Source organism: Ailuropoda melanoleuca, chromosome 5 (genome assembly GCF_002007445.2).
Source record: "Ailuropoda melanoleuca isolate Jingjing chromosome 5, ASM200744v2, whole genome shotgun sequence".
Classification (NCBI taxonomy): Eukaryota; Metazoa; Chordata; class Mammalia; order Carnivora; family Ursidae; genus Ailuropoda; species Ailuropoda melanoleuca.
The window spans coordinates 89,352,213-89,379,243 of NC_048222.1; the positions used below are offsets into that span (position 1 = coordinate 89,352,213).

General features: G+C 37.2%; 1 pseudogene; it reads right to left on the reverse strand.

Annotated features, from left to right (window-relative positions):
* Positions 1-92: 92 nt before the first annotated feature.
* Positions 93-22,889, reverse strand: LOC100480918 (annotated as a pseudogene).
* Between the last annotated feature and the right edge of the window lie 4,142 nt (positions 22,890-27,031).

Here is a 27,031-nt window from a genome sequence, read left to right on the forward strand (position 1 = left end):
ATAACACCCAGTGCACCATGCAACGTGCCCTCCTTACTACCCACCACCAGTCCATCCCCTTCCCCCACCCCCTCCCCTCTGAAGTCCCCAGTTTGTGTGTTGCTGTTTTTAATTATGATCTAGTGCTGCTCCATTTCTCCTTGCTTCTTATTTTGATGTGTCATCCTAGCTGCCTGCGGTATCATATTAGGAATCCCATCAATAATTGGATAGGCTATTCCCAGCTCTTCATTAATCAACTCATTTGTCGATGCTTCATATCTGAGCGGCTTCTTGGAGAGCAGGCACACCAGGAACTCGAGCAGCGCCAGGTCGAAGGCGCGGGGCGGGTTCTCGTTGCTCTCGCTCTTGGCCGCGGACCGCCGTGACCCTGACGCGTGCAGGCACCTCCGGGCGACCGCGAAAGGCGGTACGCGTGGACCCCGCAGCGCTGAGGCGAGCTAGCCGCACGCTCCGCTCAGGATGGTCCGGCAGGCCGCAACCTCACCGCACAGAGCCCTCGGCCGCCCGAGCCGCTTCAGCCGATCCCCGCGCAGCCAGCGCCACCGCCTGCCAGACCCCGCCCGCGGTGCTGCGGAAAACCCTTTTTTTTTTTTTTTTTTTTTTTTTTTACAATAGTTAATCTTAACCTTGGGTCAATGGACATGAAGATGGCAATCATTCATACTAAGCATGAATGCTAAACATTCATGGGAGATTGTAATTCTCCCTAACAATCTTAAGTGTATACTTTTTTGTAGATTGCATTAGAATCTCAGTGTTATCTGTGACATTCAAAGTTTAGTAACTACCACTAGAGAGAAAGTAATAGAGAATTCTAATTTGGGTTCTTTGGTTAGCTAATTATTATGTTTTTCCTAGACATTTGTCTTTACCTACCTTGCTTGTTCCTTGCACCTATTTCTGTCTTCAGCTTCTCTGTGACTAACAGTGCAGCTACAACTGTATGGGCACCCCTTATTCATGTCAGAAACTGGTCACTATCAAATGGTCTAAATAAGGAAGAGACACCTCTTACTAACATGAAAATCTTGACATAACTTTTTTTCATGCTCGATTGATAAGCTGGAAGCTTTAAGAGATCCTAGTTGGGACACCTCTCAAAGGTACAAAGATGATAGCCAATGGCTGGTCTTTTCATTACGCTGTGTTCAAGGTTCTACTGTTCCATTCATCTTCCTAAAATATAGTTCTCATCCTCTCCCTCTTCTATTCAAAAGCTTTCAATGTGTTTTTATTGGACACAAGTACATTTCATACTTCTTAGCTGGGCATTCAAGGTCTTCTCTAGTCTAGGTTCACTTTCCTCACTTGGAAGACCTCATGATATATATTGTACTTAGAATGCTTCACCCCAGATGCTAAACTATAGATTTACAGATCTTATTCATCTTTCATGTCTCTGCTAATGAGGGAATTTATTCAGAAGTCTTTCTATGATCTCTCTTTCTGGAAGTAATCCTTTCTCTTGATATATAACTTTCTTGTATTTTAAAAAACAACACCAACTATGGTCAGCCTGCTGTTACAATTTTTTGTTTTTTTCCATATCTTTTTTTAAAAAATTAGATTCCAGACTTTCTGATGAAAAATTTTGTGCTTTTTCACCTCTGGATTATCTTATAGCTAGCTCATAGTGCATTAGATCTAGAAACTGCTCAGTATGTATTTGTGGAATAAAAATGACCAATATATGTTGAGCATTTAACTCTGTGGACAGTACTTGCTAAGAATTTATATATCTCTTTTTATTTTCATAACATCTTGGTAATAAGTGTACTATGATTATCCTCAATTTATAGATGAGGAAAGAGAGGGAGAGAGAGGTTACATAGCCTAAGAACTCGTGGTTGGTAATTGTCTGGCTCGGATATAAATTCAATGGTTTGATTTCAAGGCTTAAAGATTTTAGCAGTAGCGTTTCACTGAAGAATTTGTAGATTGAATGCCTGAGTGAGTGGCTGAATGGAAATGATTTCATAGACTCTGAGCTGTGATGATCAAGGGAATGTAAAACCTAGCTGAAGTGATTCTATCTCATGGAAGTTTTCAGGTAGAATTTTATTATGTAACTTTTCACGTGCTTACACTGACTCAAACTAAATGCTATAATACACATTCTTGCCCTTCATGCCTCTCTCCATACCTGACTCCAAACCTAGAGAATAGATACAGGATGAAGAGACATTGTTTTTAAAACTTTCTAATGATTTTCTGACATTTTCAACATAGAATTCCCAGTCACTTTCTAACTGCATAGTATTTTGTAATTTTTTTTTTTTATGGTTTACTATGCTTAGGGAGGTTCCAGACAGGTTATCTTTTTGTTGTTGTTGCTGTTGTTGTAAACCAGGATTCTTGTCCAACATGGGGCTTGAACTCACAACTTTGAGATCAAGAGTCATAAGCTCTACTAATCGAGCCAGCCAGCTGCCCCCCTAGAGAGGTTATCTTTAACCAGCTGTGAGTACAGTGGCTAGGAGTACTTGGCAAGAATATCATTTTGGGTTACATGCCTTCCTGTATTCTCAGTAGCTATTAATGGAGTAACTGGAAAGCAACATAACCACTACAGTGTCCTCTGACCTTGTATGATTTCTGCAAGGCTGTACTTCTTTTTTTTTTTATAATAATTTTTTATTACGTTATGTTAGTCACCATACAGTATATCCCTAGTTTTTGATTTAAAGTTCCTTGATTCATTACTTGCATATAACACCCAGTGCACCATGCAATACGTGCCCTCCTTAATACCCATCACCGGCCTATCCCATTCCCCCACCCCCCTCCCCTCTGAAGGCCTCAGTTTGTTTCCCAGAGTCCATAGTCTCCGATGGTTCATTCCCCCTTCTGTTTACCCCCCCACCCTTTCTTCTTCCCTTTCTTCTCCTACCGATCTTCCTACTTTTTATGTTCCATAAATGAGTGGAACCATATGATAATTGTCTTTCTCTGCTTGACTTATTTCGCTTAGCATTATCTCCTCCAGTCCCGTGCAAGGCTGTACTTCTTAAATCTTGATGCATATCTGGGGATAGATATAAAGACTTAGGCCTTTTAAAGTTTTTATACAACTATGGTTAAGTTTCTGAGCTGTGCATTTACATTAGACTTTTTTTGTGCTCCAAGGGTAGCAATAATAACAGCAAGCTGATCTCTCCAATTGAGCAATTTCTTTCTGTTCTAGTATAGCATACATCAGATGAAATTGAAATTGCTCAATCATGACAGGAAGTAGATTAGGTTGAGGCAACAAGAGAAGAATGAAAGGGAGCTATCTAACTTTGGTCCTCTGTTACTCTTCAGTGGAGATGATTTCTCATGGAGATGATTCGAATAGGATCAGTGAGCTATCTTCATCTGGCTGCGGTGAGGGATGGCATTAAGTGCATACATTCCTTGTTTCTGGGCAAAAAGAAGAGCTGAATGGTCTTCACTGTGATGCTTCTTGGCTCCCTAAAAGTTTGTTAGCACCAGGTGGTCCTAGAAAGAACTGCTGTCAGTCTCTTTCCACTGAGTTCAGGTAATTGTTTACCAGCGCCTATAGCTTTTGACTCATTATCTTATTTTTGGAAAGTAAAATGAGAGCACTGTTTATAAAGCAATTGTGTTTATGAAGGAAGATGTAGTAGAAATTAGTGATCTTTTATATATCATTGTTCTGTATCACCTTAAATATCATCTAGTTTGGTTTAAAGTATAACAGCTAATATACAGAGAACAACTGTGTTGGAAAGTGATAGTGTTGATAAACTGAAAAAGAGGATCTATAAGTTGATAACCAATCACCTTTACAAATGGGATACCAAAAGCATTAAAGAGATTTGGGAAGGGGGGAGTTTATATTTTTAAAACTGACTTAATGTTATTTAATGCTCTATCTATGTGTCATGTTAAATCCTCTCATGTACTTCTATGTTACATGTGCCACAGTTTGGGAATAACTTTTATATCTGTCAGTTAGCAAAGATTTATTGAGTAATAACTATGTGAAAACTGTGTGGGAAAATCAGAGTTAGAAGACATGATTGCTGCCTTCAAAGAGCTTACCCTCTAGCTCGGAATATGTGGCACGCACATGGGAGAAGATGTCTCACAGCCTAAGGTTGTCCGTGATAAGCAGCACACGCACCCCTAGCACAGTGCTCAACCCTGGCATGGAAACAGGAAATGGAAGGCATAATAACAGTAATATTTGTGCAATACTGAGTGAGGACACATCAAGACATTACTTTGGCCCTACTGCAGAATTGAATTTAGTGCTCTTTTCTTTGGCTTTTGTTCATGCATGGAGAGAGAGAAACAGATGAAAAAGAGCCCTAGGAAAATAATCACACTATCCATGTAAGGATTTGGCCAGAGGCTTTATCTGTCATATTCACATAGTGCTTTTTTGAGTCCACCAAGAGGTTCTTATGTGGTTTTAGTACTGAAATAACTGTTTATCTCATAGACATTGTGAAATGCGTGTGTGAACTGATGAGGTTTTCTTTCCGCATGTGGCTGCTAGGAATCTTTGAGTACAATTTGTGGCCTGGTTTATGTTCTTTTTCTTGTTTTTTATTTTCCTTTCACCATATTTTGATTTATTTTATCTTGTGTTATCTTCACCCATATAAAGTACCTTAATTCTTGGAGTAGTGCAGAGTGTGAATAAATTAAAGAAAATACCAAGTGAAAAAACCAGAAGTTGTAGCAGAAGAAAACAATATTTCTAATGTCATAGTTTTCCGTTTATGCTATTTCAATTAAATAAAGAAACTTCTAGTTTTGATTCTGAAAAAATTTGTGCTGCTTAGGTATGAAATTTGGAAGCTAATCTAGATTACAGTACAAGCTACAGCTATTTCTTTACCTACTCCCTGCGTAACTTAAAGCAAGTTTACCTCTGAGGTTTAGTTCTCTCATCTATAAAATGTAGATGAAAATGCCAACTTCACAGGTTGTTCTAAATATTAACTGCGGTAAAATACAAGTGCTTAACAAAGTGCAGCACAGCATTGGCACATAATCAGAGCTAAATAATGAGTTGGTACTCTTATTGCTATAATAAATTGTTACTTGCTCTCCAAATATACCCCTCAAGTTTTTACAATAGATATAAGTTAAAAATGAATTTAGGGCATGCATCTAGTTAAATGGTGATTTTGATTGGATAGGGTCAAGGTAGATTTTTAAGAGGAAAGATATTTGCATTTATAGATGTTGGTTGAAACCAAATGGAATTTTACCTTAATTTCTCAAATGAATAAAGTAAATGCGGATTTCTGTGAATGAATATTAACCTACAAAACTACGATGCAGTCATTTTACCAAGCAGTTTAATTGTTTAAATAAAAAAAGATGTTTCTGGGGTGGCTGGGTGCCTCAGTGGGTTGAGCGTCTGCCTTTGGCTCAGGTCATGATCCTGAGGTCCTGGGATTGAGCCCACATCGGGCTCCCTGCTCAACGGGGAATCTGTTTCTCCCTCTCCTGACTCTTTCCCCTGCTTGTGCTCTCTCTCTGTCTCTCTCCCTCAAATGAATTTAAAAAAAGAGAGAGATCTTTCTGACAAATATTTTGCCTGTAGGTGACCCCTGATGAGCTCCTGAAGGATTTTAAGGCAGCTTTACATGTGTATAACTGAAAAGTGTTAGAGGACTTTCCTTCCTTCCTACTAATTGCTTCCAAGTTGGCAAACATGAGAAATGAATATTGACTTCCTTTGTCAAGAATCAGTAAGCAAAATTTAGTTCCAATTTGGAATAATTTAAAAAACAAATAACCTTGCTTTAGAGAGTCTCTGAATTTTTGATGCTTCAAAACTGGTAGAAGGAGGTCATTACAGAATAGTTCTATTATCTTGACCTATTCCTCAGACCCATTGCAGAGTGTGACAATGCCTTCTGTTTTCCAAAGAAAGGAACTTTATGATTACCTAACATGAACTCTGCAGTGGAAGAGGAAAATAAGTCATTCATGAACCATTTTGATTGAAGTTTGCTTATACATTAAGCCTTGAAAATTAGATCAGAAAATGTGGCAGATGAAGGAGAAAATGGACACTATTAAAATAGATATTATTTCTGTCACTTTTTAAATTTTTTCCTGATAAGGTAGCTTATGGATACAAATATAGACTCTGGAAGCAGTGTACAAGGTCCAAATCCTATCTCTGCTACTTGTTGGCTATGGTATCTTCTGCTAGTTACTGAACCTTTCGTGTTTCAATTTCGTTTTCAGTGAGATGAAAGGGAATAATATTACTTACCTTACAGGGTCATTGGAAGATTGAGTGTATTAGTGTTTGTAAAGTTCTTAAAACAGTGCATGGCGCATGGCAAGCACTATATAAGTCTAAGGTGTAACGCTGTAGAACACTATAAGTCTGTTTTATCCAGTTGAGTAGCCTCTCTTATAGTAGTCAGTATTTAAATTTCATTACAAGTAAAAAAAAGAAATTCTTCAGTGACACTGGCCACACTTTAAGTGCTCAAAAGCTGTATTTTGTTAGTGATTTCTACTTTGGACTTAGCAGAGTAGAACATTTTTGCAGGAAGTTCTATTAGTGTAGATATCACTGTCTGCTTCTATTATTATTTTTCTTTTCTAGAAATTTTAGATCAGGAACTTTCTAGGGGAAAATAAATGTAGAGAGGAAGCTAGAATAGTGTAAATAGTTGAGTCATGGAAATGATTCATGGATTCCCCTATGTCTGACTACATTCTTAATTGGAGTAAAGGACAAAGGTGAACCTTGTACCTCCCTAAGAGTTATGGTATAAGAAACAGCATAACAAAAGCAGGCAATAATGTGGAGCAAAGAGAACATGACAGAGAAAACATGTTGAATGTCATCCACTGTGGCATGACCTAGATTAAATTTAACAGGGTTAACATTTTGATTTTAAGATCAAGTGTGACTCAACCCAATATGGAGAGACTTAATAGGTTAAAGATGTGAAGACTCCCAACTGTGCCTCATTTAATGAACTGCAAAGAGGGAAGACTGGTCATTTCACTGTTCATCTCTCAGTGATTTGCTTCAGCCTGACGTTGTCAACCATGTAAGTAGAGAATGCATCTTATGGATAAAACATGTTTATGAGAGAATGGAGTTCCTCTGCTGTTTAGCCTCCATAAGACCTCAACCCCCAAACATGGCACATGTCCAGGCATATCAGTAGCAGTGTCCATGAGAATGATGCCCTGGAAGCCAGTATGATTTCATTTTCTTTTCATTAATGTCGGCTTGAGGGGCCCTGCTCCTTTGTAGAAAATTTCCAGACACCTCCTTTTCTCTCATTTTTGAACATTCCACGTTTGCTGTGGGAAGAGCAAAAGGAATTAGTTCACATTTCTTGTATATTGATTATAGACCTCATAGTGCTACCACCACTCAAGTCCCCATGAGTCCTCTGAACAGTAGTCTGTCTGTAAGGCAGAGTACAAATCATTAGAACCTCTGAGAGGTTCTGGATAAAATGTTAGGGTGTCAGAAGGGTTTAGGGTTAGTTTGACCTGTGAGCAATAAATTCCATTTTGATAATATCTAATAATATAGATTGACACTAGTGCTCTCATTTTATTCCTAGGGCACGTATCTCATACGTGAAGTAGTGCCACTCAAGTGTTTTTGCTTATGTAACATCTAAAACAATATTTGTTTTTGAAGTGGCTTAAAACAACAAATTTATTGTCTGACAGTTCTGGAAGCTAGAAGTCCAAAATCAAGATGTGAGTATGGCAATACTCTCTCTGACAGCTTCCTCTTCTAGCGTCTAGTGTTTTCTGGCGATCCTTGGTATTCCTTGGCTTGTAGAAACGTCACTCCAGGTGCATGGTTCTCTGTTACTCTGTGTTTTCACATTGTTTTTTCTCTGTGCATGTCTGTGTTTGCAAGATGTTCTCTTCTCTTACAAATGTGCCAGTCATAGTGGATTAAGGGCTCACCCTTCTAGAGCATGACATCATTTTAACTAATCTTCAATGAACCTATTTCCAGATAGGGTCACTTTCTGACATACTGGGGATTAGGACTTCAATATATTTTGGAGAGGGGGGAACACAACCCGTAACAACAATAAGCGTCTTCTTAAAACTATTCTTACAGCTTTTGCACACAGTTGTTTAATTTGATAATATAACTTATTCATCACACTTGAATCCAAAATTAAATTTGTCTATTTCTTTTTTTTAATTGAAGTATAGTTGACACACAATGTTACATTAGTTTCAGGAGTATAATATAGTGATTTGACAAGTCTATATGTTATGCTATGCTGACCCCAAGTATAGCTATCATGTGTCACCATATGCTATTATACCATTGACTGTATTCCCTATGCTGTACCTTTTATCCCTGTTACTTATTCATTACATAATTGTAAGCCTGTATCTCCCCCTCCCCTCCACCAATTTTGCCCATCTGTACAACTTTCCTCCCTCAGGCAACCATTAGTTTATTCCCTGTATTTATGGGTCTATTTCTGCTTTTTGTTTGTTTGTTGTTTTGTTTTTTAGATTTCACATATAATTGAAATCATATGGTATTTGTCTTTCTCTGTCTGACTTATTTCTTTTTTTATTAATAATTTTTATTTTGTTATATTAGTCACCATACAGTGCATCCCCAGTTTTTGATGCAATGTTCCATGATTCATTATTTGCATATAACACCCAGTGCACCATGCAATATGTGCCCTCCTTAATACCCATCACCGGCCTATCCCAATCCTCCACCCCCCTCCCCTCTGAAACCCTCAGTTTTTTTCCCAGAGTCCACAGTCTCTCATGGTTCATTCCCCCTTCTGTTTACCCCCCCCTTCATTGTTCCCTTCCTTCTCCTACTGATCTTCCTATTATTTCACTTAGCATAATACTCTCTAGGTTTATCCATCTTGCACAAAGAGCAAGATCTCAACCTCTTTTATGGCTGACTAATATTCTTATATGTATATAGATATATACCACATCTTTATTCTTATGGACACTTGTATTGCTTCCATATTTTGGCAATTTTAAATAATGCTACAATAAATATAGGGTTACATATATCTTTTCAAAGTAGTGTTTCTGTTTTCTTTGGGCAGATATGCAGTAACAGAATTACTAGATCTTATGGTATTTCTGTTTTTAATTCTTTGAGGAACCTCCATAGTATTTTCCACAGTGGCTGCAACAGTTTGCATTCTTATCAACAATGCATGAGGATACCTTTTTCTCTGCATCATTGCCAACACTTATTATTTCTTGTCTGTTTTATTCTAGCCATTTTGACAGGTGTAAGGTGATAGCACGTTGTTATTTCAATTTACGTTTTCTTGATCTTTAGTGATGTTGAACATCTTTTCATGTAGTTTTTTGGCCATTTGTATGTCTTCTTTGGAAAAATGTTTATTCAGTTTCTTTGCCCATTTTTCAATCAGCTGGCTTCTTTGGTGTTGAGTTGTATGAGTTCTTTATACATTTTGGATATTAACACCTTATCAGATAATGTCATTTGTAAATATATTCTAATCAGTATGTTACCTTATTGTTTTGTTGATGATTTCCTTCACTGTGTAAAAGTTTTTATTTTGGTGTATTTTTGCTTTTGTTTCCCTTGCTTGAGGAGATATATTTAGAAAAAATATTGCTAAGGCTAATGTCAAATAAACTACTACCTATGTTTTCTTCTAGGAATTTCATGGTTTCAGGTCTTACATTTAGATATTTATTCTGGTTTTAGTTCATTTTTATGTATGGTGTTAAAAGGTGGTCCAGTTTCATTCTTCTGTATAGCTTTCCACTTTTCCCAGCACCATTTATTGAAGAGACTATCTTTTCCCCATCCTGTATTTTTGCCTCCTTTACTGTCATAGATTAATTGACTGTATAAATGTGGGTTTGTTTCTGGGCCATTTTGTTCCATTGATCTGTGTGTCTGTTTTTGTGCCAGTATCCATACTCTTTTGATTATAACAGCTTTGTAGTATAGCTTGAAATCTGAGATTGTTATAACTCCAACTGTGTTCTTTCTCAAGACTGCTGTTGCTATTTGGGGTCTTTTGTGGTTCCATAGAAATTTTTGTATTATTTATTTCATCGCTGTGAAAAATGTTGTTGGTATTTTGATAGGGATTGCATTGAATCCATAGATTGCTTTGTGTAGTAGGGCTATTTTAATAATACCAATTCTTCCAATCCATGAGCTTGGAGTATTTTTCCATTTGTTTGTGTCATCTTCAATCTCTTTCATCGGTGCTTTAGTTTTCAGAATATGAGTCTTCGACTTCCTTGGTTAAGTTTATTCCTAGGTATTTCATTCTTTTTGGTGTAATTATAGATGGAATTGTTTTCTTAATTTCTCTTTCTGCTACTTAGTGATTAGGGCATAGAAACAAAACCAATTTCTCTATATTAATTTTGTATCCTGCAACTGCAACTTCAGTAGAATTCATTTATTACATCTAATAGAGTTTTTAAAAAGATTTTACTTATTTATTTGAGAAAGAGAGAAAGAGAGAGAGAATGAGCACAAGCAGGGGAGAGGAAGAGGGAGAAGCAGACTCCCCACTAAGCAGGGAGCCTGATGCAGGGCCCAATCCCAGGACCTTGGGGTCATGACCTGAGCCAAAGGCAGACACTTAACTGACTGAGCCACCCAGGCACCAAGAGTGATGGTTTTAACTTTTCCTTTCCAATTTGGATGTCTTTTATCTCATTTTCTTGTTTGATTGCTGTGGCTAGGACTTCAGTACTCTGTTGACTAAAATGGTGAGAGTGGACATTCTTATCTTGTTCCTGATCTTAGAGAAAGATCAGGAACAGTTTTTCACCATTGGGTATGATATTACCTGTGAGTTTTCCATAGATGGCCTTTATTATATTGAGGTATGTTCCTTCTAAACCCACTTTTTTTTTTTTTATCATGGATTGATATTGAATTTTGTCAAATGCTTTTTCTGTATCTATTGAGATGACCATATGATTTTTACCCTTCATTTTATTAATATGGTTTATCATGTTGATTGATTTGTGAGTAATGAACAGTCCTTGTATCCCTGGAATAAGTTCCATCTGACTGGTGAATGATCCTTTTAATGTATTGTTGAACGCAGTTTGGTGATATTTTGTTGAGGAATTTGCATCTATGTTCAACAGGGATATTAGTCTGTAGTTTTCTTTTTTAGTAGTGTCTTTGGTTTTGATATCAGGGTAAAGCTGGCCTCATGGACTATGTTTGGAAGCTTTCCTTTCTCTTCTAGTTTTTGAAATACTTTGAGGAGAATAGGTCTTAACTTTTCTTTAAGTGTTTAATAGAATTCACTGTGAATCTATCTAGTTTTGGATTTTCATTTGTTGGGATTTTTTGATTACTGATTCAGTTTCATTACTAGTAATTTGTTCAGATTTTCTGTTCAGTTTTGGAAGATTGTATCTTCCTAGGAATTTATGCATTTCTTATAGGTTGTCCAATTTCTTGGCATATACCTTTTCATAGTATTCTCTTATAATTCTTTATATTTCTGTGATTAGTTGTTGCTTTTCCTCTTTCATTTCAGATTTGATTTATTTATTTAAGAGTCTGACTAAAGGTTTATCAATTTTATTTATCTTTTCAAAGAAACATTTCTTGGTTTCATTGATCTTTTCTATTTTGTTTTAGACTCTATTTCATTTACTTCTACTCTGATCCTTATTATTTCCTTTCTTCTAGTAACCTTGGGTTTTGTTCTTCTTTTTCTAGTTCATTTAGGTGTAAGGTTAGATTGTTTATTTGAGATTTTTGTTTCTTGAGGTAGACCTGTATTGCTACACATTTCCCTCTTAGAACTGCATTCATTGTGTCCCAAAGATTTTGGACTGTTGTGTTTTCATTTGTGTTTGTCTCTATGAATTTTTTGATTTACTCTTTGATTTCTTCATTGACCCATTGGATGTTTAGTAGTATGTTGTTTAGCCTCCATGTGTTTGTGACTTATCCAGCTTTTTTCTTGTGATTCATTTCTAATTTCAAACTATTGTGGTCAGAAAGATGTGTGATATGATTTCAATAATCTTAACTATTGAGACTTGTTTTGTGGACCGACATGTGATCTATCCAAGAGAATATACCAGGTACGCCTGAAGAGAATGTGTATCTGTTTTTTTTTTTAAATAAAATGTTCTGTATATATCTATTATGTCCATGTATTCTAATATTTCATTCAAAGACACTGTTATTTTTTTTAAAGATTTTATTTATTTATTTGACAGAGATAGAGACAGCCGGCGAGAGAGGGAACACAAGCAGGGGGAGTGGCAGAGGAAGAAGCAGGCTCATAGCAGAGGAGCCTGATGTGGGACTCGATCCCATAACGCTGGGATCACGCTCTGAGCCGAAGGCAGACGCTTAACTGCTGTGCCACCCAGGCGCCCCGAAAGACACTGTTTTTTTTAATTGATTTTATGCCTGGATGATCTATGCATTGAAGTAAGTTGGGTGTTAAAGTACCCTACTACTGTTGTATTACCATCAATTTCTCTCTTTATGTCTGTTAATATTTGCTTTATGTAATTAGGTGTGTAATATTTATAATTGGTTTATCCTTTCATTGGGTTATTATTGCATAATGCCCTTCTTTGTTTCTTATTAGCTTTTGTTTTGGTCGATTTTTGTCTGATACAGGTATTGCTATCCTAGTGTTTTTTTATTTCTTCCCTTTCCATGGAATATCTTTCCATTTTTTAACTTTTAGTCTGTATGTGTCTTTAGGTCTGGAGTGAGTTTCTTGTAGGCAACATACAGATGGTCTTGCTTTTTATCCATTTGTCCATCCTATATCTTTTGATTAGAGATTTGGACTACTTACATTTAAAATAATTATGGATAGGTATGTACTTACTGCCATTTTGTTCTTGTTTTTTGGCTGCTTTGGTAATTCTCTATTCCTTTCTTCTTCCCTTTCTCTCTTTCCTTGTGATTGAAGATTTTCTGTAGTGTTATGTTTGTTTTCTATTTTTTGTGTATCTATATAGGTTTTGGTTTTGTGATTACTATGAGGTTCATCCTGAATATATATCAGTCTGTATTGAGTTGATGGTGACTTAAGTCTGAACACATTCTAAAAGAACTTCCTTTTACTCCTCTCTGTTTTTTTATGTATATGTTGTTATTTTTTACATCTTTTGTTTATAATTTTCTTACATCTAATTATGGTCTTTTCTACTTAAAGGCCATGTAAAATTTCTTGTGAGTCTGGTTTAGTGGTGATGAACTTTTTTTTTCTGGGAAACTCTTTTTCTCTTCTTCAATTCTAAATGATAACCTTGCTGTGTAGAATCCATTTGTGGTTTTAGAATTTTTTCTTTTCAGCTCTTTAGCTATATCATGCTACTTGCTTCTGTCCTATAGGTTCTGCTGACAAATCAGCTGATAGCCTTATGGGGTTTCTCCTAAACTTAACTTTTAGCTTCTCTGTTGCTGCTTTAAAAATTTGTCTCTTTATCTTTAACCTTTGACATTTTAATTATTGTGTGTCCTGACGTGGACCTCTTTGGGTTTATCTTGGTTGGAACTCTTTGTACGTCCTGAACCTGGATATCTGTTTCCTTCCCCAGGTTAGGGAAGTTTTCAGCTATTATTTCTTCAAATAAGTTTTCTGCTCCTTTCTCTCTTTTCTTTCTGGGATCCCTATAATGTGAATGTTTGCTTGATGTTGTCCGAGACATCTCTTTTTTTTTTTTTAAATATTTTATTTATTTATTCGACAGAGATAGAGACAGCCAGCGAGAGAGGGAACACAAGCAGGGGGAGTGGGAGAGGAAGAAGCAGGCTCATAGAGGAAGAGCCTGATGTGGGGCTCGATCCCATAACGCCGGGATCACGCCCTGAGCCAAAGGCAGACGCTTAACCGCTGTGCCACCCAGGAGCCCCTGTCCGAGACATCTCTTAACTTATCCTCAATTCTTAAAATTCCTTTTTTTTTCCCTGTTCAGCTTGGGTGCTTTCCATTTCCCCGTCTTCCGGATCACTGATTTGTTCTGCATCAACTGGTGTTTAGTCCCTCTAGTGTATTTTTCATTGCAATTGTATTCTTCTACTCCGAATGGTTTGTTTTTATTTTTTTTTTTATATTTCTGTTGAAGTTCTCATTTAACTTTTCCACTCTTCTCTCCTTTCCAGTGAGTATCTTTATGATCATTACTTTAAACTCTTTATTAGGCATATTGCTTATCTCTGTTTTGTTTTGTTCTTTTTCTGAGGTTTTGTCTTGTTCTTTCATTCGTAGCATATTCCTCTGTCTTTGCAGTTTGCTTGACTTTTTGTGTTGTTTGTATGAATTACGTGGAAGAGCTACTTTTTCTAAACTTAAAGGAATGGTCTGTGTATGGTTGTTCCCTGTGTAGACTGTGTGTGCCTGGTGACTTAGGCTGGCCGGCTAGAGCTGTGGCTGGCATGTGTTGGGTGTTCCAGGACACTTCCTGCTGGGGTTGCCCTTGTAGGATGGCTATAGCTGAAGTTGTCTTGGGCTGGTGTGGTCCCAGGGCTCTCTGTGCAGAAAGCACCCTAGCAGGACCTGTGAAGCCAAAATGGGTGTGGAATGGGACATTCTTGGTTGCTTACACAGGGTGCCTTGGTGGAGCAGCCAAAACTGAGGTGGCCATGGGTCAGGGGTTCCCAGGGTGCTCCGTGCAGGGAGCATCCTTGTGGGTTGGCTGTAGCTGAATCAGGCATGAGCCAGGAGGTCCCAGAGCTCTGTGTGCTAGGGGTATCCTAGCAAGTTATCTGGTGCTGATGTGGTTTGGGCCTGGAATATTCCAAGGTACTTTGTGCCTATGTCACCTTGGTATGACAGCTGGAGCTATAATGAATGCTAACCAAGGATGTCCTGGTATGTGCTGTGCTGGAGCTGTCTTGATGTGACAGCTGGGGTTAATTTGGGACATGGGACTTGCTGAGGTGCTAGGCTGGCTGCAGTACCCAGATAATTCTCTTGTTCATGCTATCAAGGTGGAGGGGAAATGAACTGTGGTGTTCGCCAGCCCCTCTGACCTAGAGAGAGTTCCAACAGCTCTACTGCTGTTGGGTGGAGTTCTAGGGTTGGCTCTCTTATATGCTCATTGCTTTTTTTAACTTCAGCTTTTTTTTCCCCTGTGTCCCAGAGCAGACAGATCTGCTCATTAATCCTCCCACTGAAGTTCACAACAATAGGAGTGGGGGTTCCCTTCATTATCATGTCTTCATCTCTCTTGCCATACTCCATATGGTCACTCTATCTTTTGTTGATCAGTCCTCAGTTCTTTAGGAGAACTTCCTTTATAAGTAGATGTAGATTTGGTATGTTCATGGAGGACATGAGTTCAGGATCTTCCTTTATCACCATCTTAGACTAGAACTCTAAGTAAATTCAACTTTTTTGAGAACCTTTATTTTGAGGTCCTTGCTTGTGAAAATATGTTTGTGGCTTTCTTTGGCCTGAGTTGAGTCAGAGCCTTTGGAAAACTCTCTACAGAGAGTGAGAGTCTTAGGATGGCCCTGTTTTGCCCATCAGGGGTATTTCTCCTTAGTAGATTCCTGAGTGGCTCATAGTTTACAAAGCTACCACCTCTGTGAGCAGCCTGAGAAGCTCACAGACTTTAAACATATTTCAGGAGTTGGAATAGGGAGAATAACTTGTTTAGTCAGTCTTCTTTTTATCAGCCATTAAATTATTAAGGTATGTCTATGTCTGTGTAAGGCACTCTTCCAAACACTTCAGTATCATGGGAGAAACAATCTTATACGCAATCATGTGGTAAGTGCTATAATTGAGTACCACACAAAGTACTATGTTAACACAAATAACTTTATGGCTACTACTTAGAATCAGAGAAAGTATTATAGAAGAAGTAATTTTCTGACCAGGTCTTAAAGAATAAGTAAGAATGTATTAAATAGGTTAAAAATGGGGTGGTAGGAGAGCATTTCAAGCAGAATATGATAACAAAAAGGATAACAAAACCAAATCACAATTGCTTTCGATGCTTGAATAACGTCAGGTGGCCAAGAGAGCCATTTTTCTCTGTCTCCATTCTTGTTCACTTCAGCTTCCTAGTCCTAAGATATACGGATACGGGCACAAATTTCTTGCATTTAATTGGTGACTGTGAGTTTCAAAAATAATGGACACAGTGATAGGAAATCCAAAAGATGACTCCAGGGATATGTATGCAGAGAAAAAAAAGGAGTTGAATAATTTCTGCTACAGCCTAGAATTCTGTGGTGCTCCAAATGTATAGTACAAATTTAGTGGAAGTATACTTGGGAACTGCATGAAGGGGAATCTCTATATTTTCTTAACATATATGGTGTATTCTGTAAGGATTTTACATGGTAAATGTACATCTTATTATCATTTCATGTATTTTCTCTACATATTTACATTGGATGGCTTTCTGGGTAAACGATTCTGCTGATCTCCTTATAATGAATGTCAATCAAAATGCAGGGTTTTTATTATTATTTTTTATTGTATAGTGATTACTTGAGTGAACTATGTGAAGATTAACACGACACTGTGCTCTTAACATTTAAACAGTCAAAATCTTCTGTGAAAAACTTCAACATACCTAAACTGAAATGTGTCAAATCACTTGGAATAACATTGTGGGTATTTTCAAGTCCAATTATGTGGTTTTCATCCCTTTGCTATAAAGATATATTTGAATGTATGCAATGAAATGGAAAAATGTTTCATTTTGGAGTTGAACAGAATTGAATTCAAATATTATCTTGGCCATCTAGCTGAAAGATGTTGGCTAAATTATGTAATATAACTTAGTTTCCTTTTTGGCAAAATAGGAGTAAAAATGCAAACCTCTAGTTGTTTTGAGGATTAAATGACATAACGTATGAAAAATGATTGGAATAGAGTAGTGACTCAGTAAATGGTAATGTTACATTTAGCAGAGTTTTATGTTTAATGTCCAGAAGAATTTGGTTTCACAATGTCAAGTTTTGAGTATGTTTCTAACCTATTAAATTTTTTCATTAATGATCCATAAATCACAAAAGACCCATGTCAATTCTGAATAATAATTTAGTTATGTAAGAGGACTTCTGAGATTATAAGAAAGCCACTGCTATGGACAAAGTGTGTTCACTTAAATTTTATATGTTTAAATCTTAACTTGCAGTATGAGGTTATTAGGAGGTAGGGTCTTGGGAAGCAATTAGATAATGAGAGTGGTGTCCTCAGAATGGGACTAGTACCCTTAGAATAAGAGACACAGAAGCTCACTCTCCTCTCTCTGTTCTCTATCATGTGATATTACAATAAGAAGAGAGACGCCTGTAAATCAGGAAGCAGGCCTTCACCAGAACCTAACCAGCTAATCTTGGACTTCACCAGAACCTAATAACCCTGATCTTAGACTTCCTAGCCTTCCAAATCATGAGAAATAAGTATTTGTTGTTTAAGTCACCCAGTCTGTGGTATTCAGTTATAGTAGCCTGAACTGAACAGCTGCTTAGCGTGGTTATAAACTCCTTTCCTACTGAAAGCAGAACATGTGAATTCAACTGTTTCTCTAATAGCTATGACAGATTTTTTTTTTGGGTCTCTACATTTATTTGTTCTGATAATAAACAAAAGTGTACTTCTCTACATCCTGGCAGTGAAAAATTTGTATGTGACTGAGAAAAGATTTTCACCCTGTGAGGCAGTGTCATAATTAAAAAATAAACCAAAAGAAGAAGAAGGAGGAGGAGGAGGAGGAAGAGGAGGAGAAATAGGGGAAGGCGGAGGAGAAGGAGGAGGAGCAAGAGGAAGAAATCATAAACATAGCAAAAACAGATGAACATTTAAATACTACTAAGGCTGTGACAAGTGAATACAGGACCCCAAAGGAGAAGAAATCTCTCCAATGAGCCTAATAAGAAGTTGATTTATAAATTAGGAAATATGATTCTTAAAGCTATAAAAAACAGTTTTAAGATACTTTTTTTTAAAAGATTTTATTAATTTATTTGACAGAGGGAGACAGCCAGCGAGGGAGGGAACACAAGCAGGGGGAGCGGGAGAGGAAGAAGCCGGCTCCCAGCAGAGGAGCCAGATGCGGGGCTCGATCCCAGGATGCCGGGATCACGCCCTGAGCTGAAGGCAGACGCTTAATGACTGAGCCACCCAGGCGCCCCAGTTTTAAGATACTTTTAACTAGCAAACCTCAAATGAATTTTTTATGTAAATGAGGCTATTGGTATAAGTTCTGTGATGCTTTAAGAAAATAATTAACTTATAAATGATATTGTACATTGTGTAATAAGTGTCTGGATACTCATAAATAGATAAAGAATGCTTAATTTATTTACTTTTGGGCTCTTTGTGTTAAATTTGTCAGCTAATTTGTACACATCTAGGTATTTGGCTTTCATTATGATCTGTCTGTACCTTAGCCTTAAGCCACAGACTACAAAATATGTTTTAGACAGACTTTCAACACAGAACATTTCTTTCTCTGGGAGAAAGACATAACCTCTCTTATGATCCAGTATGTCTTACCAAGAAAACACCTATAGTATGAGATTACTTACCAGATATATTACATAGGCTTAGAGAAACACCAATTTTCTCTCTGTTTAGAGATAGAAAAACTGATATTTCTAAACCTTACCTGTAATTGGTTTATATTAGGCATGTGCCAAAATTTGGTGTGATTATTCTTTGGGCTAATCTTATTTCCTTCTGAGATTTGATTTCACTAAAAAGTTAGAGCCCAAAGATGTGTTAAAATGAATGACATGGTATATTCAGTAAAGTTCTAAAATATCTATAAATTGTTTTTCTGCAAAGATGCTACATAAATTTTAAAAAGAAATAAGTAGAATGAAGTAATGGGAGCCTTGCTAAAGCTAATGATCAGATAAATAATTCCACCAACTTAAGTCTGACCTAATATATTGCCTAAAATATTTTTGACAGTTACAAATTCTGAAATTAAAAATTTAAATGACGATAATCCATATTGTTTTTTTCTTCTGTTGCTTATAGTATTATAATCAGTATTTATAGACAGCCTTTAAATGAAACATCCAGTGCAATTTTAATGATGATTTGTTTTGTTAAAATAAAAATCTTTAAATAAAGAAAAGGGTGCCTGGATGGCTCCATCAGTTGAGCGCCCAACTCTAGGTTTTGGCTCAGGTCATGATCAGGCTCATGGGCTGGAGCCCCACTTTGGGCTCTGCACTCAGCTTGGAGTCTACTTGAGGATACTCTGCCTCTCCATCCCCCTCCACCTCTCCCCCATGCATGCTCTCTCGCTGTCTCTCAGAATAATAAGTCTTTAAAAAATAAATTAAGAGGAGACCTGAACAGACAACACACAAAAGAAAAGATATCCAAATGGCAAGAAAGCATATGAAAAGATGCTCAGCATCATAGGACATGAAAAAATTTCAAATTAAAACAATAATGAGATACGACTAAACACATTGGAATGGCTCAAATCCTGAGCACTAAGAATGTCAAATGCTGGCAGATATGTGGAGCAAAAAGAACTCTCATTCTTTTCTAGTGGAAATGCAAAATGGTATATCCACTTTGGAAGACAGTCTGCAATTTCCTTTTTTTCCCCCTAGATTTTATTTATATTTATTTATTATTTATTTTTGGAGATTGAACATGAGTGGGGGGAGGTTAAGGGAGAGGGAGAGAGAGAATCTCAAGCAGACTCCATGTTGAGTGTGGAGCTCAGCCTGAGGCTCAGTCTCATGACCCCGATATCATGACCTGAGCCAAAATCAAGAGTCTGATGCTTAGCCAACTGAGCCACCCAGTTTGGCAGTTTCTTATAAAACTAAAAATACTCTTAGCAAAAGATTCCACCATCACACTCCTTGGTATTTGCCCAAAGGATTTGAAAACTTATATACACATAAAAACCTGCACATGGATATTTATAGCAGCTTGTTCATTGTTGTCAAAACTTGGAAATAACCAAAATGTCCTTCCTTCAGTAGATGAATGGATAAATAAACTGTGGTATATCTAGACAATTGAATATTCTTAGCACTAAAATGAAATGAGCTATATAGCCATGACAAGACAAGGAGGTAACTTAAATGCATATTACTGAGTGAAAGAAGATAATCAGAGTAGGAGCAAACTGTATGATCCCAACTACATGACATTCTGGAAAAAGGCAAAACTGTGGAGACAATAGAAGAATCATTGATTGCCAGAGGTTAGAGGGGAGGAAAGGATGAATGAGCAGAGCACAGGGGATTTTTAGTGCAATGAAATACTCTATGATACTATAGGGGTAGGTAAGTATCATTATACATTTGTTTAAATTAATAAAACATGTTAACACTAAGAGTGAACCGTAATGTAAATTATGGACTTTGGGTGATAATGATGTGTCAGTGTAAGCTCATTGATTGTAACAAATTGAAATTTTGAAAGTAGGAGAGGGTGTGTGTATATGGTGACCAGACTATATGTGAAATCTCTGTCCCTTCTGTTCAATTTTTCTGTGAATCTAAAACTGCTCTAAAAATTAAAGCAAAAAAAAAAATCACAGGGACAGTAGTTTTAGAAAAACAGACACGTGGAAACTATAGGGATTTCTGTTTTTGTTTTTGTTTTAATCCTGTACCCAAAAGGGACTTAATATTTTATCATGTTAGTTTTTAACTTCTTAGTTCTGGCCTTTGGTTGAGAGACAAAGACTTTTTTTCAGAAGCCTGAGCCAATGTTGACTTTTTTTGGAAGAATAATAGAGGGTACAGGATCTGTTTCAAAGAGGGGGACTCTTCCTAACCTTTTTCCAGGCCTCTCTTTGGGAGGCTATAATTGGCAGCAGTTGTGTCCAATCATAATTACATTTCTTCATTTGAGGTAAGTTCAATGGCAGGCCCCTTTCTGTTTTGTTTCGTTTTGTTTTGCTTTCAGTTTTTAAGTAGGAACCTTAAAGAGCAATCTAACACAGAAATTTCACAGGGAATTCACAGCATTGTATACTCCATTTATTTTAATAATGTAAAAGTTCTCTCTTAAGTTCCTTCTCTGGGATTTTTTGGACATAGAAATACCCAACTGGATAATATTTCTTTGATGGAAGAAGCTGTGAAATGAAAGGCTCTCAGCTCTGGATCAGAAAAGTAGAGTTGGTTGGTTGGCACAAAGAAGAAAAATAGTAAAACAAATCCTTCATAGAGAGAGTATTGACAGCATTTGAGTCTAGTTCTTTCCTTAATTCATGAGTATATATATTGAGCACCTCCTATGCAACAGACGTTGATCTAGAATCTGGGCATAAATAAGTAACTTATATAGGAAAAAACTCCTTACTTTTAAGGAGTTTGTATTCTAATGGGGTAGGCAGATCATAAGCAAACACATGGGAGAAGAGAAAAGTCATGCAACCATTTGGGGAAAAAAAATTCCAGGCGTAAGTAGCAGGAGTTCAGTAGCCCTGAGGAAAATATGAACTTGCATTAAAGATACAGAAAGAAGGCCAGCATAGCTGCAGCATAGCAAACAAAGAATATCATAAGAAATGAATGTGGAGGGGTAGGAAGACCATAGAATGTAGGACTTGTAAGTTGTAGAATCTAAATATTAAAGAAAACCATTGAAATATTTTGGCCAGTATATAGAAATAATCTGATTTGCATTTATAAAAGATGGTTCTGGTGACTATGGAAATAGGCAAAAAGTGGGGATAAGAAGAAAGGCATACTCCTGCGATAATCATGGGGCTTAGATTAGGTTGGATGCAATTGGAAGGGTTCAGTATTTAGTCATCAGTATTTAGCTTAAGTGTGGATGCCTTTTCAGATAATTGGCCAAATTTAAGTAAAACTGAAAGAATTTGCTGATAGGTCATACAAGGGGTATGAGTTTAAGAGGGGAAACAAAGGTGACCTGTAGGATTTTGCCTTGTGATGAGGTAGGTACTATTTAGTAAAATAGAGAGGAGCAGATATGGGGATATGGAAGAATGAAGAGTTCTGTTTTGGAACTATTTAGTTTGAGAAGTCTGTTAAGTGTTCAGATGAACATATCTTGAACCCAGAGATCAGAGCTTGAGGTAAAAATATGGGAGTAATTAAATAATATGTAAAGCCACAGGAATGGGTTAGACCACCATGAGTGAGTATAAATAGAAGAGAGATGAGACTTGGTTCGGTCCAACACTGTAAAGTCAGAAATCAGTGGAGGAGCTGGAAATAGTGGCTAAGGAATGGCCAGTGAGGTAGGAGAAAAATGAGGAGAGGGTGATGTCTAAGTCAAGTGAAGAAAGTGTTTCAAAAGGAGGGAATAATCAACCATGTAGACCTTCGAGTAGGATGAGGATGGATTTAACAAGTGGAGGTTTTTTCCCTTGATAAGCAGTTTAATAAGAGAATGATCAAGTGTGATGAAGTTAAGGAGAGACTGGAAGCAAGGGAGTAGAGAAGGCAAATAAAGACAACTTTCAGCTTCTACATAAAAGGAAACAGAGAACTAACATAACATAATAAAAAAATTTTTTTAAAAAGAATTTAAAAAAAGGAGTTAGAGGGGCGCCTGGGTGGCACAGCGGTTGAGCGTCTGCCTTCGGCTCAGGGCGTGATCCCGGCGTTATGGGATCGAGCCCCACATCAGGCTCTTCCTCTATGAGCCTGCTTCTTCCTCACCCACTCCCCCTGCTTGTGTTCCCTCTCTCGCTGGCTGTCTCTATCTCTGTCGAATAAATAAATTAAAAAATCTTAAAAAAAAAAAAAGGAGTTAGAGATATGGAGTGATAGAGTCTGTCTTAGTTGTTTGGACTACTGTAACAAAGTACCATAGATTGGGTGGCTTATAAACAACAGAAATTTATTTCTCACAGTCCTGGAGGCTTGAAATCCTAGATCTGGTTGTAAGCATGCTTGGGTTCTGGTGAGAGCTCTCTTCTGGGTTACAGACTGACGACATCTTACATCCTCAAATAGCGGAGAGCAGAGTGGAGAAGCAAGCTCTCTCTTTACTCTTATAAGGACACTAATCCTATTCATGAGGGCTCCCCCTTCATAACCTCATTTGATTCTAATTAGTTCCCAAGGGCCCTACCTCCTAATACCAGTCACATTGAGGGGGGTAAGATTTCAACATATGAATTTTGGGGGGACACATTTGATCCATAACAGGGTCATTTATGAGATTAAGTGAATATTTTTTTAATGGCATAAATAACAGCATGCTTGAACGCTTAATTTATTAGTTACCTATTAGATTAGAGGGAGAAATCAATGAAGCACAGGGTGTTAATTTGCTATGACTGCTATAACAACTCACCCCAAGTTTGGTGGCTTAAAACAGCAGAATGTGTTTTATAGTTCTGGAGGCAGTTGTCTGAAATGAGTAACACTGAGCCCAAATCAAAGTGCTAGCAAGCTCTGCTGTCTCTGAACTCTAGGGGCAAGTGTTTCCTTGCATTTTCCAGCTTTTTAGTTGCTTTCCTTGCATTCCTTGGCTCATAGCCCCAGTTTCCATCTTCAAAGCCAGCAGTGTAATATCTTCAAATCTTTCTCTGTTTCCGTGGTCACATCACCTTCTTCTGACGTCAAATCTTTCTCTCCTTCCCTCTTACAAGGATACTCTGATTGTATTTAGGGTTCATCTAGATAATCCAGGATAATTTCTTTGTATCAAGAGTTTAATGCAATTACATCTGTGAGGTCACTTTTGCATATAAGACAGCATCACTGGGGTGCCTGGGTGGCTCAGCTGTTAAGCGTCTACCTTCGGCTCTGGTTGTGATCCCAGGGTTCTGGGATCGAGCCCCACATCAGGCTCCCTGCTTGGTGGGAAGCCTGCTTCTCCCTCTCACACCCCCTTGGTTGTGTTCCCTTTCTTGCTGGCTCTCTCTGTCAAATAAATAAATAAATAAATAAAATCTTAAAAAAAAAAAGACAGCATCACAGTTTCTAGGGATTAAGACATGGACACATTTAGGGCTCATTATTCAATCTGTCACAACAGGAGACAGGGGATGATTCCAGGAACAGTGTCCCTGGCCACTGAGAGAGTTTATGTATGGATAGGAATGAGAGTATTTTACTCTTTTAACAGTGGCTTAGGTACTGGGGCTGAGAGTCCGATATATTTGCTAGTGGGAAGGTGGTACTGTTTGCTCTTGAACCCCAGATAAATTCCAGACCCTGGATTCTGTGAGACACTGCAGAATCTTAATAACAGATTTTCCTTTTATGTCTAACTTACTTTGAGCAGGGCTTCTGTCATTTACAATCAAGGGATCCCTGTTTAATTTATAAGGTAGTTATTTAAGTTTGTATTTGATATCAATATTTTTAAGTAAAATTTTCTACAGAGAAAATTTCTTCTTTTTCAAATTTTCCAAAAAACAATTGATTGTTTTGATTTCCTAGGAAATGTGGATAATATATTAGCTGGTTGGCCAAATAACTCCCTTAGTTCTTGTCTATAATTGCCAATAATTTGATGAGTGGTCCTTAATTTTATCATTCTGGATAAGTCAGCTGAACAGTAGAACTCTTCCTTTAATTTCTTGGGCTATTTTCTCAAACTCTTGGTCATAGCCACAAAGATAAAATTATGGGAAAGGATATTATCATATAATTGGTTTTGATTTCTTTGCAAAAATGATTGAATGGATTTTTAATGGTTTTATGTTGGTGGAAATTTGTCTTTTATAAGTAATTTGTAAAATTATACTAGTAGGCAATTAGCCAATTTTAGCAAATGTCAAAAAATAATATGAGCCTGGAATCATTCCTGTTGGCCTCATATACCTCATAACCTCATAGCTATAAGTCACCAGCTTCTAAACTTCTAAACTGTTCTTAAACAATTAAAAGTACAATGGATAATTTCAAGTAGAAAAAGTGACACAAGGAATGCTCTTATAATTTACTGCTGTATGCATATAAATTTTACTCAAGTGGCAGATTATCTTAAAATGGTAATTCAGTAGCTACTTAAAAATAGCTACACATTTTACCCACATCTACATAAAAATGATCATACAGTGATGATGAATATTATGGACATAGTCTATAAGAAGAAGATGAAATAGGAATCCTAGAGGCATGGGGCTTAAACCAATTTGCTACATTGAGTTCAGTGCCTGCACATCAAGAGCATTCAAATAATGTTTGTTGAAAGAAACAATGATTGAATGAGTAGGTAAACCCAACTTGCATATTTTTTACAGGAAACTATTTACTCTTTAATATTTATTTCCATTTTTTTAAAGATTTTATTTATTTATTTGACAGAGACAATGAGAGAGGGAATACAAGTAAGGGGAGTGTGAGAGGGAGAAGCAGGCCCCCCGCCAAGCAGGGAGCTGTATGCCGGGCTTGATCCCAGGACCCTGGGATCATGACCTGACCTGAAGGCAGATGCCTAATGGCTGAGCCACCCAGGCACCCCACTATTTACTCTTTAAATTTGGGCTTTCTAAGATTCTATCTTGAATAAAAAGGGTCAAGATAAAAAAGCTGAAAGAATTCTCTGTCTAATTGAGGTAGTTCAGTTTATAAAAACTCACCTTTCCATTTTATTTCATCTATTAACAATATCTTGAATGGGATTATAAATACTTATAAATAACATAAATTTAAGATTACTGTGGTCAAAGATTTCTTTATATTGCTAATAAATCTGAGGCCATAAGCCAGCGGAGGGTGTCAGAATAAAATATATTCTGTCAGGTAAGACCTGTTCATGATAATGACAGGCCTTCCTGTACTTGTAAAAATGTTCCACAACCAATATATCATCCATTCTGTAGCATCTCCTTGTAATGTAGTCTAATATTTTAATCTCTCAAGTAGCAAATATAGGCAATAAAAACAAAAAGCACTTCTGTCCTGACATCTCGTAGCAGAAGCATATCTAAGAGGCAGAAATATACAGGCATACCTCATTTTATTGCATTTCACTTTATTGTACTTCCAAGACACTGCATCTTTTACAAGTTGAAGGGTTATGACAACCTTGGATTGTGCCAGTCTATTGGTGCCAGTTTTCCAATAGCACCCTGTGTCACATTTTGGTAATTCTTTGCAATATTTCAAGCTTTTTCATTATTATTATTATATTTGTCATGGTGATCTGTGACCAGTTATCTTTGGTGTTACTATTATAATTGTTTTGGGGCACAATATGAGTTTGCCTATATGAGATGGCAAACTTAGTAAGTGTGCGTTCTGTCCCACTGATCAGCCATTCCCCTGTCTCTCTCTTTCTCTCTCTCTCTGGTTTTCCCTTTCTCTGTGACACAACAATATCAAAATTAGGCCAATTAATAACCTTACAATGGTCCTTAGGTGTTTAAATGAAAGGAAAAGTCATGTGTCTCACATTAAAACAAAAGCTAGAAACAATTAAGCTTAGTGAGAAAGGCACGTTCAAAGCCAAGATAGGCTCAAAGCTAGGTCTCTTCAACAATCCAAATTGTGAATGCAAAGAAAAAATTCTTGAAGGAAATTAAAAGTGCTACTTCAGTGAACACACAAATGATAAAGTGAAACAGCTTTATTGTTGACATGGAGGAAGTTTTAGTGGTCTGGATAGAAGATCAAATCAGCCACTTTATTTATTTATATTATTTTTTAAAAAAAAGATTTATTTATTTATTTGTCAGAGGGAGAGAGAGTGAGAGCGAGCAAACACAGGCAGGGAGAGCAGCAGGCAGAGGGAGAAGCAGGCTCCAGGCTGAGCAAGGAGCCCGATGCAGGACTTGATCATAGGACCCTAGGATCATGACCTGAGCCAAAGGCAGACGCTTAACCAACTGAGCCACCCAGGAGTCCTACAATATTTATTTACTAAAGCCAAAGCCTAATCCTGAACAAGATCCTGACTCTCTTCAACTCCATGAAGGCTGGGAGAGGTGAGGAGGCTGCAGAAGAAAAGCTGGAAGCTAGCAGAGGTTGGTTCATGAGGTTTAAAGAAAGAAGCCATCTCCATAACATAAAAGCACCTTATGCTCTATAAATGGAATAACTACGACTGGATGATAGCACATCTGTTGCCAGCATGGTTCACTGAATATTTTAATCCCACTGTTGAGACCTAATATTCAGAAA